This window comes from Carassius carassius, chromosome 49 (genome assembly GCF_963082965.1).
Source record: "Carassius carassius chromosome 49, fCarCar2.1, whole genome shotgun sequence".
Classification (NCBI taxonomy): Eukaryota; Metazoa; Chordata; class Actinopteri; order Cypriniformes; family Cyprinidae; genus Carassius; species Carassius carassius.
This window is the reverse complement of record NC_081803.1, coordinates 17,939,433-17,958,517: the sequence shown is the minus strand read 5'-3', so window position 1 is coordinate 17,958,517 and position 19,085 is coordinate 17,939,433. Positions and strand designations below refer to the sequence as shown.

General features: G+C 40.2%; 2 long non-coding RNA genes and 1 pseudogene across 2 annotated transcripts; 1 reads left to right on the top strand and 2 right to left on the bottom strand.

The window, feature by feature from the left end:
- Nucleotides 1-304: 304 nt before the first annotated feature.
- Nucleotides 305-1,280, bottom strand: LOC132132384 (trace amine-associated receptor 13c-like; annotated as a pseudogene).
- Nucleotides 1,281-14,881: 13,601 nt separating this feature from the next.
- On the top strand, nucleotides 14,882-18,680 carry LOC132132807 (uncharacterized). Its single transcript, XR_009429086.1, has 5 exons — nucleotides 14,882-14,968; nucleotides 15,747-15,851; nucleotides 16,021-16,110; nucleotides 16,227-16,290; nucleotides 18,670-18,680. It is a non-coding gene; the product is annotated as an uncharacterized LOC132132807 (long non-coding RNA).
- On the bottom strand, nucleotides 16,366-18,673 carry LOC132132809 (uncharacterized). The gene is made up of 2 exons (XR_009429087.1): nucleotides 18,580-18,673; nucleotides 16,366-16,506 (listed from the first exon to the last, which is right to left on the bottom strand). It is a non-coding gene; the product is annotated as an uncharacterized LOC132132809 (long non-coding RNA).
- Nucleotides 18,681-19,085: the final 405 nt, after the last annotated feature.

Sequence of the window (19,085 nt, the reverse complement as noted above, 5' to 3'; positions counted from 1 at the left end):
GTCACATGGTTGAATACAGTCTGTCTGTCTTGACCAATATATGATACATATTTACAGCCCACACAGTGAATGAAAATTATACACATAAACAAAACTATCAACATATTAACAGGTTTCAATGTAAAAATAATTTTAACCAAATAAAAATAAGGCCATAACAAGAACATAGAATGAAACACAAGGGTATCATACTTGTTTATTTCTTCTGTAAATGAATGTCTCCACTTTAAATTTAAAACTCAAACTAAGAATTTAGAACTGTATGTTAGCATTAGAAATTGTGCTTTATCCTCCACAAAAATAATTAATAATCTTTAAAAATTTCCACAAGAGAGGATGCTGGCTCTAATATTTTAAATGTTAAGATGTGTTTAACGGATATTTTAAACCAGCGGTAGAATAAAGCATAAATAAGAGGATTCAGACCGGAGTTAACATACAAAGTCCATAACAGAAATGTCACTGTGGCAGGAGATATAACTGTAGTACCTGTTGCAGACAATATATAGGGAATATAGCAAAGCAGATAAACTGTCACAATGATTCCTAATGTCAGTGCAGCTTTGCTCTCAGATTTCCTCCTCACTGATCCTTCTGTTACACATTTACCACTCTTCATCAGGGAGTTTATAACTATACAAATATAAAGTTATAATCATGGTACAAGGTAACAAGAAGGAAAAAAAAGGTCAGTTGATGTCCAAGAAAAACTTATTACTAAATAGCATTTTCCATAGCACACATCTGATTTTTGGGAAGCTGCAAAATATCTGCCACTAACTAAATAGCCAATATTGTACGTTGAAGAGAAAAACCAGCAGAGACAGATGCTTAAGTTTTAGTCATTGTTATTTTCTGTGGGTACAATAAAGGGTGACACACAGCCACATAACGATCGACAGCAATTAAAACTAAATTACAAATAGATGTTGAGATGAGCAGTCCCATGATTATCATAAACACGTCACAGGAAGTGTCTCCAAAGTACCAACATGTCTCAATTAGCTTGATGGCATCCACAGGCATGACAATAAGCCCTACAATCATATCGGCCGCAGCCAGAGAGAGAATGATCAAGTTGGTTGGAGTGTGAAGCTTCTTGAAATGAGAGATGGAGATGATCACCAGCAGGTTCAGAAAAACACAGTCCATGCTGACAGCAATGAAAAAAATACATACATGATATTGTATTCATAACTGGACCGCTTTCCCTTGATACATGATGAGTTGATGGCAGGAAAGCAGTATTGAGTTTCCTGATCCTCTGTCTCATAGACCATGATTAAATCTCCTCCTGTTAGGAGTTTGTTCTGCTCTTCTTACTGTCCTTTCATTTATACAGTATCTAGGTCAGATTGACCAACCCATCCACCACCCACACTGATGCTGTATAATGATGTAACTTCTTTGTTTTAATAATTCAAACTTGGTTGTCAAATTGCTGGACACAAGAGCCAAAAATCAAGGTATGGATCTAAATATTTTGCTTTTACATGATGCTAAGTCCACTGTAAAGTCCTAGAAAATTGACCAGTAAAATTAAACTCTGTCACGGTTCATGAATGCCCTGTCTTTCGTCTGTTGTTTGTCAGATTGTTGTTTGAGATCCTCCGTGGTTCATGTCTGTTCGTCCTCCAGCTCTACTGCTTCGTGCCTTGTTTCTTGTTCGGTCTACCTTGGATTACTGCCATCACCTTGGATCTATCATCACCTCCACCAGCGCACTCAAAACACCAACTCACCTGTCTGTGCTGCTGTCGAGGTCCCTGCGTCACCCTCCTCATCAATTACTTTCCATCAATAAACCTCAAGCACCATCGGAAGCCCCCTCCCAGCCGGAACCACGTCTCCCCATTCCGGAGTCCTGCTCGGGTGAGCCCAACTTTTGTAGAGCTTTCTTAACCCGATGCGATATGCATTTTTCTCTCCAACCCAGAACCTTCGCCAACGAACGAGCCAAAGTGGCCTTCGTATTAACCCTGCTCACTGGGAGGGCGGCATTATGGGGAACAGCGGTGTGGGAGAACCAGGCTCCATGCTGCACCTCGTTCCAGACACTCTCCGCCGAGATGAGACGGGTCTTTGATCGGGCCGTTGCCGGGAGGGAGGCGGCCAGGAGGCTCGCTGAGCTACGTCAGCATGAGAGATCCACCTCGGATTATTCCATCGAGTTCCGAACCCTGGCGGTGGAGTGTCATTGGAACGAGGAGGCGCAGTGGGACATGGTCATGCATGGGCTGGCTGACCGCGTCCAGAAGGAGATCTACACCCTGGATCTTCCGATGTCACTCAATGGGCTGATCGAACTGGCTTTGCGGGTCGACGCACGTGTGACTCGAGTAGAGAGGTGGAACTTTCCCAGCTCCACATCCAGGACCCAGACTGATGTGCGGTCCAGCGGCGGGGATGGGGCCAGCCCCTCTTACGATCACGAGCCCATGCAGGTAGGGCGAGCTCGGCTTTCCCGGGAGGAGAAGGAGAGGCAGGCAACCACTCTGAAACTATTTCCTTCCACATCCTTGACTCTCCCCTGGCACACATAGTCCTCGGTCACCCCTGGCTCCTCCTTCACAACCCCAAAATAGACTGGTCATCCAACTCCATTCTGACTTGGTGTAATAGATGTCATGAGTCTTGTCTAGTGTCTGCCTGTCCATCTGTTTCTATGTCTGTGTTTCAGGAGGAGGCAGTGGATTTGTCTAATGTGCCCGCCGAGTACCACCACCTGAAGGAAGTGTTCAGTAAGTCTTGTGCTGCTTCTCTTCCTCCGCATCGTCCCTATGACTGTGCCATAGAATTACTGTCAGGTAAGTATCCGCCTAAAGGCAAATTATATTCACTTTCTGTTCCGGAATGGGAGGCTATGGAGAAATATATTTCTGATTCTCTAGCTTCGAAGTTCATCCACCCTTCCTCTTCTCCAGCGGGGGTGGGGTTCTTTTTTTTGGGGAAGAAAGACGGATCGCTGCGACCTTGCATTGATTACCGTGGACTGAACAACATCACGGTAAAGAATACTTATCCTTTGCCGTGGATATCTTCAGCCTTCAAGAGGTTGTAGGGAGCATCGATTTTCACGAAATTGGACTTACGTAATGCTTATCATTTGGTCCGTATCAGGGAGGGGGATGAATGGAAGACCGCTTTTAACACCCCCAGAGGGCAATTTGAATATTTGGTCATGCCCTTCAGGCTTTCCAACTCCCCAGCGGTTTTCCAGGCACTCGTCAATGACGTGCTGCGAGATATGATTGATCAATTCATATATGTCTACCTGGACGACATATTGATTTTTTCCTCTTCTCTCCAGGAACATGTGCAGCACGTTCGACGAGTGCTTCAGAGATTGCTAGAGAATGGGCTTTTTGTCAAGGCGGAGAAATGCGAGTTTCATGCACAGTCGGTTCCGTTTCTGGGGTATATTGTGTCGACTGAGGGAATACGCATGGATCCCGAGAAAGTTAAGGCTGTGGTAGAGTGGCCAAGTCCAGATTCCCGTAAGGCCCTACAGCAGTTTCTGGGGTTCGCCAACTATTTTTCCGGCGTTTTATTCGCAACTTCAGCCAACTAGCCGCACCTATGACCGCCTTGACCTCCTCCAAAACTACGTTCAGGTGGTCAGACACAGCCGAGGCTGTGTTTGCCAAACTGAAGAGCTGCTTTGTTTCAGCCCCTATTTTGATCACCCCTGACCCATCACGTCAGTTTGTGATGGAGGTCGATGCATCGTAGATGGGGGTAGGGGCAGTGTTATCTCAACGTTCTCCCTCAGAGGACAAGGTCCACCCATGCGCGTTTTTCTCTTATCGTTTATCCCCTGCCGAACGAAATTATGATATTGGTAACCGAGAATTGTTGGCAGTCAAGATGGCATTGGAAGAATGGCGCCACTGGTTAGAAGGATCGGGGGTTCCTTTTATTGTATGGACAGACCACAAGAATTTAGAATATATTAGCACTGCCAAAAGGTTGAACTCCAGGCAGGCTCGGTGGGCACTTTTTTTTCGGTGGTTTTGACTTCACTCTCTCGTATCGCCAGGGTTCCAAAAATATTAAACCCGATTCCTTGTCACGTATTTTTGACCGTTGCGAACGCCCATCCACTCCCGAGTGTATTTTTCCTGAGACATTAGTGGTCTCCACACACACATGGGAGATTGAATCGAAGGTCAAGACAGCCTTAGAAGGGGTAACGCCTCCGCCCGGGTGCCCACCGAATCGCTTATTTGTGCCGGAGGGATTAAGGTCCAACGTTATCCAGTGGGGGCATTGTTCTAATGTGGCTTGTCATCCAGGAGTTAACCGTACTAAATTTTTAGTCGAGCAACAGTTCTGGTGGCCACTTTTTGGCAAATTTTGGTGAGAATTCTGTAGATTACTGGGAGCGACTGTAAGTCTGTCCTCAGGGTTTCATCCCCAGAGCAATGGTCAAACCGAGAGAGCAAACCAAGATTTGGAAAGGGTGTTGCGATGTTTGGTTTCCAAGAATCCTTCCTCCTGGAGCCAACAATTGTCTATGGTGGAGTACGCCTACAATAACTTACCAATATCAGCTACGGGCCTATCTCCATTTGAGTGTAGTGTAGGTTACCAGCCACCTATTTTTCCCGCACTTGGACTACAGCCCGCGAGACTCTACTCCAAGTGGGGGCACACACCAAGGCTAAAGCCAATTGCCACCGGTCTAGGCCTCCCGTATACATCATGGGTCAAAAAGTGTGGCTTTCTACTAAGAACATTCCTCTCCCTTCCGTCTCTAATAAATTGGCTCTCAAATTTATTGGCCCGTTCACTGTCACCAAGATCATTAGCCCTCAAACTTCCTCCTGCGTACAGGAGAATTCATCCCGCCTTTCATGTGTCTAAAATAAAGCTCGTATTTCATTCTCCTATTAATCCGCCTACCCCAGTCCCCCCCCCCCCCCCCCCTCATAGTTCGGGAGACCACTTATTCGGTCAATCGTATTCTGGACTCTAGACGGAGGGGATGCGGATTTCAGCACTTGATGGACTGGGAGGGTTACGGTCCAGAGGAGAGAAGTTGGGTGTCTGCTAGAGACATCCTGGATCACTCTCTTATCGATGATTGCAATCGACAGGTAAGGGATTCTGGGGACGCCAGGAGGCGTCCTTAGGAGGAGGGGTACTGTCACGGTTCATGAATGCCCTGTCTTTCATCTATTGTTTGTCAGATCGTTGTTTGAGGTCCTCCGTGGTTCATGTCTGTTCGTCCTCCAGCTCTACTGCTTCGTGCCTTGTTTCTTGTTCGGTCTACCTTGGATTACTGCCATCACCTTGGATCTATCATCACCATCACCTCCACCAGCGCACTCAAACCACCAACTCACCTGTCTGTGCTGCCGTCGAGGTCCCTGCGTCACCCACCAACATCTCCTCATCAATTACTTTCCATCAATAAACATTCTTACTTGCATTTGCCTCCTGTCCTCCATTGTATCGTGATAAACTTAAAAAGTAGCACAGATACAGTGATAGTTCACCCAGAATCATACTTTTATACATAGATCAACTATTTTCTAAATATCTTCTATTGTACTGCACCAAAAAAAAGAAGCAACATGGAACAACATAAAAGTGAGTAAATGATGACAATGTTCTTTATTGGATGAACTGTTCTTTTAAGGCTCACTGTAAAAAAACAAAAAAAGTCTCACAAGAGAAGTCTGTACTAATAAAATCTCTAAGGTTTGTTTTTTAATGATGTGATGCAATTGCATTGTGAAAATTGTGTGATAAGGGATGATCCTTTGTGCTTCCACATCACTTCTCGCATGAGTTTCTGAACATCAAGATTCACAACATACTGATTACTATGTCAAGTGTGAGCTCATGAATCTTCTTTTGACAGTTGTAAAGAAGATTAACAGATTGTTAATTTGTATCCCCGGCCTCAGACAGTAAAATGCAATTTCATTTTTTTTTCTTTTTTTTTTTACACAGATTTTAACATCACTTCCGACAGTTCGCTTTAAATTTTAGATCACGAGTGCAGCACCCGTGTAGCACCCATACAGCTCGTTAGCATTTGTTAGCCAGTTAGCTTGTCATTCTCATTTCCATTTGAGTTTCTATTCATGTCTATAACCATTGTCTTTTTTTATTTTGCCCTGTTTCTTTTCTCTCTCGCACCGTTTTTCATGATTTCATCACAGTGGTAAGTCAGTATTGTCTTCAATCATGGTGAGTAGTGGCTTCTTCTCCTGCTATTGTTGTTTGCACCGCTTGGCACATGTATAGTTTAGCTCTCTCTGTTGGCGACGAGCAACTCACATGTGATAAATGCAGGGAAATTGTTAGGCTGACAGAGAAGGTTTCGGTATTAGAGACGTGCATCCAAACTTTCAGGACAGTAAGAATTTGAGGGCTGGAGATATGGCTTTGGATGTGACTAGCTCAGCTTGATTACGGTTACAGAGCCTCTGAAGCCAGGGTGATTGGTTGACTGTGAGGCGGCATATTTGTGGGTCAAACATCACTCTTAAATGTGGTGGCTAAATTCATTAAGACTGTTTGACTTCACCAGTTGGAGATCACTAAAAATAAACATTAAAGAGGTGTTTTCACATGCAAGTACAATGTCAGGATGTCAGACACAGTAATATTGTCACCTCCCTGCTTACCATGGTAACAAGATACATAGCAGACTTTCGTAAAACAATGGCTGGATGTGGAAGTGCTGACCGCAGAATAACAGGTTTTATAGACAATTGGATGAGTTTTTGGGGCAGACCTGACCTGTTGAAAAGAGATGGTCTTCATCCCTCCTGGGGTGGTGCCGCTCATCTCTGTAAAAATATGGAACATAGTCTTAAAATTTTAACTTGACTAACTGAGGCCCAGGTCAAGAAGCAGACAGACTGGCTAAACTGACCGTCTGCTAGCTGCCTCATGCCACAGAAATCAGTTAATTCTCTTTCACCTAGATCTCACACTATACTGTAGAAACTGTGTCTGTTCCCTGAACTAGAAAAAAAAATTAAGAGTAACAATTTAATTGATTTTCAACAAAAATAAAAAAATATATAGCTGTAATATGGATAAACAAATCATAAAGCTTGGCTTATTGAATAGCCTTTCCACAAAATAACTTTTTGTAAATTATATGATCACTGATCATAAACTAGATGTGCTCTGTTTGACAGAAACGTGGCTAAAACATGATGAGTACATTATTTTAAATGAGTCTACCCCCTAAGATTACTTTTATAAACACGTGCCACATCCAAAAGGTAAAGGGGGAGGTGTTGCTAAAATATATAACAATATTTTAAGGTATATCTCACAGGGTGAGCTTCGAGTTTAACTCGTTTGATATAATTGGGCTTCATATAACATTATCCAGTGTTAATAATAAATCTCCTGTGATGTTTGTACTGGCTACTGTATACAGGCCACAAGAGCATTCTACAGAATTTATTAAAGAATTTGTTGATTTTCTCTCTGTGTTAGTGCTGGCTGCAGATACAGTTTTAATCGTTGGTGATTTCAATATCCATGTTGATAATGAAAAAGATGCATTGGAATCAGCATTCATAGACATTTTGAACGCTGTTTGGGTAAGACAACATGAGCTACTCATTGTCTAAATACTGCTCTAGATTTAATACCGTCACATTGAATTGATGTTGATGGTGTTGAAATTATGCAGCCAAGCGATGATATCTGAGATCATTAACTAGCCTTGTGCAAAGTTCATATAGATAAAATTTTAAATTCTAAAATTTTAAAAAACCACAAAAGACTGTCCTGATTTATCTAAATTCCTCAACATATCTAAATCCTCAGATGATGCAACAAACTTGATGATGTAACAGAAACTACGGACTCTCTCTTTTCCAGCATTTTAGATACGGTTGCTTTTTTACATTTACATTTAATCATTTAGCAGACGCTTTTATCCAAAGCGACTTACAAATGAGAACAATAGAAGCAGTCAGGTCAACAAGAGAACAACAACAGTATACAAGTGCCATGACAAGTCTCAGTCAGTCTAGTATAGAACGCATAGGTAGTTTTTTTTTTTTTATAAATTAAAAAGACAAGAAAAGGAAAAGTGCTAGTGTTAGTTGGTTAAGTGCAGGCGAAAAAGATGAGTCTTTAGCTGTTTCTTGAAAATTAGTAAAGACTCAGCTGTACGAATTGAGATTGGGAGGTCATTCCACCAGCTGGGCACAGTCCAGGAAAAGGTCCGTGAGAGTGATTTTGAACTTCTTTGGGATGGTACCACAAGGCGTCGATCACTTGCAGAGTGCAAACTTCTGGAGGGCACATAAGATTTAACCAATGAGTTTGGGTAAGTTGGTGCCTTGCCAGTGGTCGTCTTGTAGGCTAGCATCAGTACCTTGAATTTGATGCGAGCAACTACTGGTAGCCAGTGTAACCTGATGAGGAGAGGAGTAACGTGAGCTTTTTTTTGGCTCATTGAAGACAACCCTCGCTGCTGCATTCTGGATCAATTGCAGAGGCTTGACAGTACATGCAGGAAGGCCCGCCAGGAGAGCATTACAGTAGTCCAGTCTGGAGAGAACAAGAGCTTGGACAAGAAGTTGGGTTGCTTGCTCTGACAGGAAGGGTCTAATCTTCCTAATGTTGTATAAGGCAAACCTGCAGGACCGGGTAGTTGTAGCAATGTGGTCTGTGAAGCTTAACTGATGATCCATCACAACTCCTAGGTTTCTAACTGTCCTCGAAGGAGTAATGGTTTATGAGCCCAGCTGTATAGAGAAGTTGTGATGAAGCAATGGGTTAGCTGGAATCACCAGGAGTTCTGTCTTCGTAAGGTTAAGCTGAAGGTGATGGTCATTCATCCAGCTAGAGATGTCACTCAGACAGGCTGAAATGCGAGCAGCTACCGTCAGGTCATCTGGTTGGAATGAGAGGTAGAGTTGGGTGTCATCAGCGTAGCAGTGATAAGAAAAGCCATGCTTCTGAATGACAGATCCTAATTTTTATGATTAAAGTCTGACACCGTTGTATAATGAGCACACTCACACCCTAAAGAGAGCAGCTGATGGAACGTATTCCAAAGTTACGAATGTAACCCTTGTTCCTTGAAGAAACGAGACGCTGCAGTGAATGCTTTGGGGAATGCCTTTGGACAAATGCAACTGTGCACATTCTGACTTGAGTTAACTCGCATAATAATTGTTTGCCCTTTTGAACTATAATAACAATTGATATCGACAGATATCGGCCACTGTTTTGACAGTATGTCTGCTCCCACACTCAATCTCGAAGGCATCACCGTGCAACCTTGATTGTTCGAAGTGCATTACCCCTCTGGGAAAATCCATTGGTCTTGAGCCACCACTGTAGGGGTCACATGTACAGCAAGCCAAAAGGTATCATATTGGACGCAGCTGCAATCTGACCTAACAATCTCTGAAACTATTTGACAGTGAGTGACTGGTCTTCTTTGACTCTCTTGATTGATGTGAGGATCGACTCAATAAGAGGAGAAGACAGACATACCTGCATCGTGGGTGATCCCACACTATGCCTAGATCGGTGGTTCTCTGAACTGGAGAAAGTACACTCTTCCTGGCGTTCAGTCCCAAACACCCATCTGAGCGAGAATGACATCTCGATGTTGAACTGCCATTTGCTCTGAATGATCTAAAATCAACCATCTATATATATTCATCTATATATAAACCCGATTCCAAAAAAGTTGGGACACTGTACAAATTGTGAGCAAAAAAGGAATGGAATAATTTACAAATCTTATAAACTTATTTTATTCACAGTAGAATATAGATAACTTATCAAATGTTGAAAGTGAGAGTTCCTGATTTTGAAATGTCATGCCAAATATTGGCTCATTTTGGATTTCATGAGAGCTACACATTCCAAAAAAGTTGGGACAGGTAACAATAAGAGGCCAGAAAATTTCAATGTACATATAAGGAACAGCTGGAGGAACAATTTGCAACTTATTAGGTCAATTGGCAACATGATTGGGTATAAAAAGAGCCTCTCAGTGAGGCAGTGTCTGTCAGAAGTCAAGATGGGCAGAGAATCACCAATTCCCCCAAAGCTGCGGCGAAAAATAGTGGAGCAATATCAGAAAGGAGTTTCTCAAAGCAAAATTTAAGTGTTTGAAGTTATCATCATCTACAGTACATAATATCATACAAAGATTCAGAGAATCTGGAACAATCTCTGTGTGTAAGTGTCAAGGCCGGAATACCATACTGGATGCCCGTGATCTTCGGGCCCTTAGACGGCACTGCATCACATAGAGGAATGCTACTGTAATGGAAATCACAACATGGGCTCAGGAATACTTAGAGAAAACATGGTGGTGAACACAATTCACTGTGCCATTCTATGGAATGATATTGCGGACATTATTCAAAAGGCATTGCAAATTGTATTTGCAATTGCGTTTTCAATTTGTGGACGCATAAAATGTGACATAATCCAAACGCAAATGCAAATCGCGCATTACTGTTTTCATTTTCGATTAAGTGAACGCACAGTGTCTGCCAAATTTAAAATGGAAATGCAAAGTCTGTTTGCAATTGTGTTTTCCATATCTTACGAGCTATGAGCCTGTCATATTTAAATAGCAATATTAATTACCACATTTGCCTTTTCGCTCTCTCTGCACTGTGCATGTAAACTGCCAAAACTCAAATGGAATCGCAATACCTTTTGCATTTGAATTCCCAACGTCTACACGAAACCTGTCAATCAAGTGACAGGGGTGGGGCCATTTCATTGGGCGTTTTTGCATTGGGAAGTGAAGATCGTATTAAAATGTACCATGTTTTTACTAGGGTAAATATAAGTTAACGATAGTGCTTATAATTAAGCCACAGTAGCCACAAATGTACAGTTGTCTGAGACGTTATGAAATGTTCTTTAATATCATGAACCATAAAATGTAGTCGGCGTTCTGCTATTATTTTCATAATAGGTAAACACAGGCCACACGTTAAGATGGTCACAGATCTGGTGCTGATTCAGTGTAGCTTGGTAGCTGAGTGGTTAGTGACTGTCATTGCTTATGGCATACTGTCTTTTGGCGCGTGTTCGAAACCCGGGCCAACACAGACGTTCTTTATTTTTTTGTTTATCCTACTAACTTCAGCCGCCAAAACTGGCGATCATACAGTGAGGAAAATTGCAGTAGTCAAGGGGAGCTGACATGTTATCAAGTACGCTGCTGTTTGCAGAATTACCGGACCTGCGTTTCCATGTAGACGTTGGAAATTCAAATGCAAAAGGTATTGCGATTCCATTTGAGTTTTGGCAGTTTACATGCACAGTGCAGAGAGAGTGAAAAGGCAAATGTGGTAATTAATATTGCTATTTAAATATGACAGGCTCATAGCTCGTAAGATATGGAAAACACAATTGCAAACAGACTTTGCATTTCCATTTTAAATTTGGCAGACACTGTGCGTTCACTTAATCGAAAATGAAAACGGTAGTGCGCGATTTGCATTTGCGTTTGGATTATGTCACATTTTATGCGTCCACAAATTGAAAACGCAATTGCAAATACAATTTGCAATGCCTTTTGAATAATGTCCGCAATATCATTCCATATTTTTATTCACAAGTTACACTTACATATATTTAGCTGAAGTATGATAACGCATATTTGGCGTGGCCCAATTTTGGCAAATCTGAGCAGTACACAGGCGACATTATTTTTGTTTTCTCTGTGTACAAAAAAGTATTTTTGTCGATTCATAACATTACGGTTGAATCACTGACAGCAGATGGACTATTCTGACGATGCTTTCCTGGACCAGTGCCAGTGTTACTTACAACCCGAATTCCGGAAAAGTTCGGACGTTTTTTAAATTTTAATGAAATGAAAACTAAAGGAATTTCAAATCACATGAGCCACTATTTTATTCACAATAGAACATAGATAACGTAGCAAATGTTTAAACTGAGAAATTTTACACTTTTATCCACTTAATTAGCTCATTTAAAATTTAATGCCTGCTACAGGTCTCAAAAAAGTTGGCACGGGGGCAACAAATGGCTAAAAAAGCAAGCAGTTTTGAAAAGATTCAGCTGGGAGAACATCTAGTGATTAATTAAGTTAATTGATATCAGGTCTGTAACATGATTAGCTATAAAAGCTTTGTCTTAGAGAAGCAGAGTCTCTCAGAAGTAAAGATGGGCAGAGGCTCTCCAATTTGTGAAAGACTGCGTAAAAAAATTGTGGAAAACTTTAAAAACAATGTTCCTCAACGTCAAATTGCAAAGGCTTTGCAAATCTCATCATCTACAGTGCATAACATCATCAAAAGATTCAGAGAAACTGGAGAAATCTCTGTGCGTAAGGGACAAGGCCGGAGACCTTTATTGGATGCCCGTGGTCTTCGGGCTCTCAGACGACACTGCATCACTCATCGGCATGATTGTGTCAATGACATTACTAAATGGGCCCAGGAATACTTTCAGAAACCACTGTCGGTAAACACAATCCGCCGTGCCATCAGCAGATGCCAAATAAAGCTCTATCATGCAAAAAGGAAGCCATATGTGAACATGGTCCAGAAGCGCCGTCGTGTCCTGTGGGCCAAGGCTCATTTAAAATGGACTATTTCAAAGTGGAATAGTGTTTTATGGTCAGACGAGTCCAAATTTGACATTCTTGTTGGAAATCACGGACGCCGTGTCCTCCGGGCTAAAGAGGAGGGAGACCTTCCAGCATGTTATCAGCGTTCAGTTCAAAAGCCAGCATCTCTGATGGTATGGGGATGCATAAGTGCATACGGTATGGGCAGCTTGCATGTTTTGGAAGGCTCTGTGAATGCTGAAAGGTATATAAAAGTTTTAGAGCAACATATGCTTCCCTCCAAACAACGTCTATTTCAGGGAAGGCCTTGTTTATTTCAGCAGGACAATGCAAAACCACATACTGCAGCTATAACAACAGCATGGCTTCGTCGTAGAAGAGTCCGGGTGCTAACCTGGCCTGCCTGCAGTCCAGATCTCTCACCTATAGAGAACATTTGGCACATCATTAAACGAAAAATACGTCAAAGACGACCACGAACTCTTCAGCAGCTGGAAATCTATATAAGGCAAGAATGGGACCAAATTCCAACAACAAAACTCCAGCAACTCATAGCCTCAATGCCCAGACGTCTTCAAACTGTTTTGAAAAGAAAAGGAGATGCTACACCATGGTAAACATGCCCCGTCCCAACTATTTTGAGACCTGTAGCAGAAATCAAAATTGAAATGAGCTCATTTTGTGCAAAAAAACTTTCTCAGTTTAAATATTTGCTATGTTATCTATGTTCTATTGTGAATAAAATATTGGCTCATGTGATTTGAAAGTCTTTTAGTTTTCATTTTATTAAAATTTAAAAAACGTCCCAACTTTTCCGGAATTCGGGTTGTACTTGGCAGTCTATGGGACAGCCTCAAGCCTACCAGTTTTCATCCAAAATATCTTAAATTGTGTTCTGAAGATGAACTAAGCTTTTATGTGTTTGGAACGACATGGGGGTTTAATAAATTCAATGCACACAGGCTGAAGTAGTTTATGCCTTTGGTTCTTTTAATTGTGACAATTTTGGCGTACTTTTAACAAAAACCCACCAATTCACTATCTCAACAAATTTGAATACTTACTAAGAACAAAAAAAAATAAATAAATTTAGTGAATCGTTGGCCTACTGGAAAGTTTGTTCATTTACTGTACATGAATTTAATACTTTTCTTTAATTACTGCCTCACCTCAGCATGGCATGGAGGTGATCCAACAAGTCCTCCAACTCATATGACCGTATAGGTCATTTGTCACTATCCTCAAATACGAACCATACGAGCGTTCTCTAAATTAGCGCCCCTAATATTGGCTATGATACATAAACTTTCGCCTACATGCATTGTGGGTTTATTTTAATATGTTTGCTATTTGCGTTTTGAATTGTTTGTGTTTTAAACTCTTCCAGATGTTTTGCTAAAAACATATGGGTTTTAGATGACTTCGAGACATGTAAAGGGTAAGGTTTTCTCCTCTCATAAAGTAGTGGATCGTTTATGAATAATATGAGTTTTTTTTTTTCAAATTTTTTAAAGATTTATTTTCAAATCGATACTGGATGCTGTTTGTCCTATTCAACCAGCTTGACGTTTAAATCATTCAATCGAACTCTGGAGTTTTACTTGTGTATTTGTAGTACAGTATAAACACATCACCATGCTTTTTACCACAGTAACTGTGTTTATTGTGTACTCTTTAGTTAAGTAACACAGTAAACACATAATTTGCTATGCCTTTAATACCTTTTTGTAATATAATTATAATTCAGTGTTTTTTTTTTCTTTTCAGTTTTGCAGTTTTTTCATATCACATACATCTCCAGCTCCAACAAAAACATTCAGTGTCCAACAGCTCTTTATGAATCTCTCTCTCTCTCTCTCTCTCTCTCTCTCTCTGATTTTCCTTTCCTATTTTTCTGATCTGTAATTCATAATTCAGACACCTATTTTTCTTTCTTCCTTTCTCTTTTTCATCATGGCATATTGTCAAAGCTCAGAATAAGATTTGGATCAGTTCTTGTATTAAAAGGGAACTTGAACTCGAAGCTCAATGCTGAACTTGAAGTTGTCAGGGAAGCTGAAGTCCTTCACAGGTTCAACACTTCACAGGTAATGTTGAAGACATTTAGTTATAACTGATTTACTTTAATTAATGTATCCTCACTTTATGTTAATAGCCTTCCTTATAGTCCTTCCATTCAAATATTTTGTTCACAGATCATTTCTAAAACATGGTCTCAACATGTATGTATAAAAACAACAACAACTTTTTACTTTTTCTTTATTTCAGCTGAAAAGGAAGACCATGAGCCTGTCAAACTCTTGTCAAACCTGTCTTGTTTGTGGAGAGGGATGAATTTGACCAACTTGTGTGTTTAAGGACAAGACCAAAAGCTGCAAATGCAAACATTTCCAGAGGTACGTCTGTGTCGGTCTGAACCTTGACAGAACTTTACTGCAGTTACATTTTGCACCGAATTTGATGTTTTTTTTTTACATACCCCACGAACTCATCAGTACAAGCCCTGTGCTACGTCAAAGTATAGATAATTCAAACAATTTCAGAAAAATTGATATGATGTTGTACAAGCGTACTCTCCAGCTTTTCCTCCTGCTGTCATTGACCATCGCCTCAGCTCTCATGCAGACTCTGCCCATTGTAAGGGGGCAGAGCGTTTATATCCTAAAGTTTACATTGAGTCCACTGTTTTCTTTATTAGCGCCGGCTAAACCCATTCTAACAGTACATGATATCTGTCCACACCTCACAGTCTGCCTTTATTTCCATTTTGATTTTAATTGAACACATCTGTCTAAAAGCAGTCTGGAAATGCTAGTTTAACTTTTCATGTGACACATCAGATCTTCAGTTAATTTGACCAAATTAGATAATTTAAGGCTGTTCACACCAAGAATAGTAACTACAATAACTATTTTAGCATCCACACCAACATAGTTTTGGTATGTACTCATCCTTGGTATGAAGAGGTCTTTAAACTGCTTGGAAAAATCCTGCTAGCATGTTATCATGTAGAAAATAATTGAGAATGATATCGCTTGAAGATAAAGCTTTCTTCCCTCTCATTTTTTTAAATTTAAACACAAGATTCTGCCTTTCTCAGCCTGTTTCTCTTCATCTTAGTCCTTTAATTCCTTCAATCACTCACTCACATATTCTCTTTTGCTCTGTTGTAAGGTAGAAACAGAGTGGATGGTTGTATGATGGCCTCTTTCAGTTTTGTCAACTGAATGTCTACTAGTGAGGCTCAGCAAGTTCTAGTCATGATCAGCCCTCTCCAAGAAAGGTTTGTAGAAAATTGTAACCAATATTCATTTAATCCTCTAACGTGAATCTTTTGGTGAATTAACTTAATCATATCTTTTAATATCATATCATATCTCATGTCTTAATAATATGTTTAACCAGCAATAGTATTTAAACATGGGGTTAATAGACATATTTTTGTTTTACAGCTGAAGAGAAAAAACACAAAGAACATCAGTCCTGTTGGAGATGAGGAATGAACATGGCTCTATTGTCCCCAAACAGAAAAGACTGAAAAGGTGCTCATTCCCATTGGTATGTCTGTATTCAAGCAATGCATTAGTGCAGCATTTGATGTTGATCTCTATTCAAGTCAGCAATTATCATTTTTCACATATACATCTTTTTATATAAGTCCTAGAATGAACAAATCATCAGGTCATCATTTCTGGAATTTGGGCAGAAAATTACTGAATATGGTGAGTACTGACACCTGCACCTGTATTCACCAAAACTATTTTTCTTATGGACTTATTGTTTTAGATTTTTTTGAAGGAGGATGAAGTCAGTTGATGTGGAAATGAAGAACAAGCTATGTTGTATATGAAGACTTCAGATGCAAAAGCCTTTAAGTTCTGTCTGAAATGTTCTTCTAAGAAGAATTTTAAAAGAAAATTTCAGGTGGAACTTAGAGGCTATTGCATTCAATTAAAGTTTATTTGTATAGCGCTTTTTACAATACAAATTGTTACAAAGCAACTTTACAGAAAATTAAGTTTCTACAATATTTAGTAGTAGCTTATAAGTTGTGACTGTCAGTTTGTGCACGTATGACATAATTTTTCAGAAAAAATTATACAAGACGTAGTCAGCCAGACTATGAACATTATTAACAGCAATTATTATATGATGCAGTCACACTTGTAGCAATATTTGTTAGTTCTGTTTGTTGATTCAGGGTTAGCATCATCTGGGGTCCTCTGAGGGGGGTGATCATCTCTTCTCAGGTGTTCTGGATCCAGGCTGGAGCTTGTGTAAATCCTAGTTACCACGGGATGTAACATATTACAATAGTCCAGTCTAGAGGTCATGAATGCATGAACTAGCTTTTCTGCATCAGAATCAGATAACATGTTTCTTAGCTTGGCTATGTTTCTAAGATGGAAGAATGCAGTTTTTGTAACATGGGAACTATGATTTTCAAAGGAAAATTGCTGTCCAATATAACACCCACATTTTTGACTGTAGAGGAAGTAACAGAACATCCTTCTAGTTGCAAATTGTAATCTACATGATTCTGTGTACTGTTTTTTGGTCCAATAATTAATATCTCTGTCTTATACGAATTTAATAGGATAAAATTATTGGACATCCAATCTTTTACATTATTAACACACTCTGTTAGTTTAGATAATTTAGAAGTTGAATCTGGTCTCTTTGAGATACTGTATATAGCTGAGTATCATCAGCATAACAGTGGAAGCTAATTCCGTATTTTCTAATAATATTACCAAGGGGCAACATGTATATTGAAAATAGAAGAGGACCTAGGACGGCTTGTGGCACTCCATATTTTGCTGGTGATAAATGAGATGACTCCCCATTTAAATAAACAAAATTGTAGCGATCGGACAGGTAGGATCTAAACAATCTTAGAGCCTACCCTTGTGTGATGGCCGAGGACGGGGCCACACCAAAGGGGCAGTAACTGAGAACCCATGCACACATGCATCCCTCTTTCTGGGTTGTTTACACAATTATTTTAGATTATGTTTAGTATTTCATGACACATTTGTTACAGATACCTTGGTTACAGATCACGCTATTCGCATATTTCATAATAATGACAGACACAGATTTAGTTTACGTTCATTGTTTTATTTTCAAATTTGTTTTCTGCCATAAATTTCTAGTTTGGGTGCACACTTTCTAGTTGTTACTGGCATGTTAACATTTATTTCTTTTGAGTTTAAGTTCTTACGTGGAAAGAGTGGAGGGTTGGTGCTGTCTGGGACGTAGCGCTTTGGTGGAGGTCCGTTCCGATAAAGGACCGGCTGGCGTCAGTGGCTGCCATTTTGTTCTGTTGGATTAAACCATGTTGCTAATTAGCTGGGGGTGCCAGATTAATTATATCTGTTTATTTGGTTATTATAATTCTATGTATATTTTGTTGAGTATGATTCTTTGGTTATATTACTTTGTGGATGACCCATTTATTCATGTTTCTGAATTTATTACTTTATTTATTTGAATTGTGTTAAGTAATGTTGGTGTTATTCCCTGTGTATGTGTAATGGACTAGTCCTTTGTGTATATAAGTTCCCCATGTGTGTCATTTGAGAGGTCATGTTTCTTTTTGTTTAGTTTGGTTTTGATTACTGTTAAGTTTGGTTCTGTTCAGTTGACCCTGTTTTTGGGCCTAGACCTGACTTTATTTTGTTCAGTTTTCAAGTAATTTAATTTGTAATTTTGTTTGGCATTTAATAAATCATTTTCTTGTTTTTGGAAATCCTGCATTCTTTGCCCTTGACTGCTTGGTCCCTCACACCTTGAATACCTGTATAGTTTTGTAATCGATCTATGAGTATGTCATGATCTATGGTGTCAAACGCAGCACTAAGATCAAGTAAAACTAGCAATGAGATGCAGCCTTGATCTGACGCAAGAAGCAGGTCATTTGTAATTTTAACAAGTGCAGTTTTTGTGCTATGGTGGGGCCTGAAACCTGACTGAAATTCTTCAGACAGATCATCTGAATCTGAATTCACACTTTGCATCTGAAGTCTTCATATGTACTATGAGTTTTCAATACATTACTGATTTGTTATGACTGCTTGTATTATTTTCTACTTGTACAGAAAGACTGCATCAAGAGGTACAGCAGAAGGAAAGCTGGAACTGAAAACATTTGTCTTCACTGACATGGTCCAGACTAAAGAGAAGCGGGTCTGGATGCCAGAGATGAAGAAGTCAATGGTCACCAAGTGCAGCACTGCAGCCTTAAACTGTGAAGACTGCATTCCCAAACAGCTCTGTGGCAGCACAGATGTTATGGCCACAAGTCTCCTTGTTTAGTGTGACAGATGAACAGATCTACGTATACAGTTTAATGTGTGTTTCCACTGTTCATGGGTACTGGAAAGCCTCACCAACTACACAAACAACATCGTGTACAGAGCGCCGTTGTCTAAGGATGGTCCCAGAGCAAATTTCGCCACCTTTGTGGATTGGACACTGGTAATAAATGGATCCCCATTTCAGAATCAGATTCAGA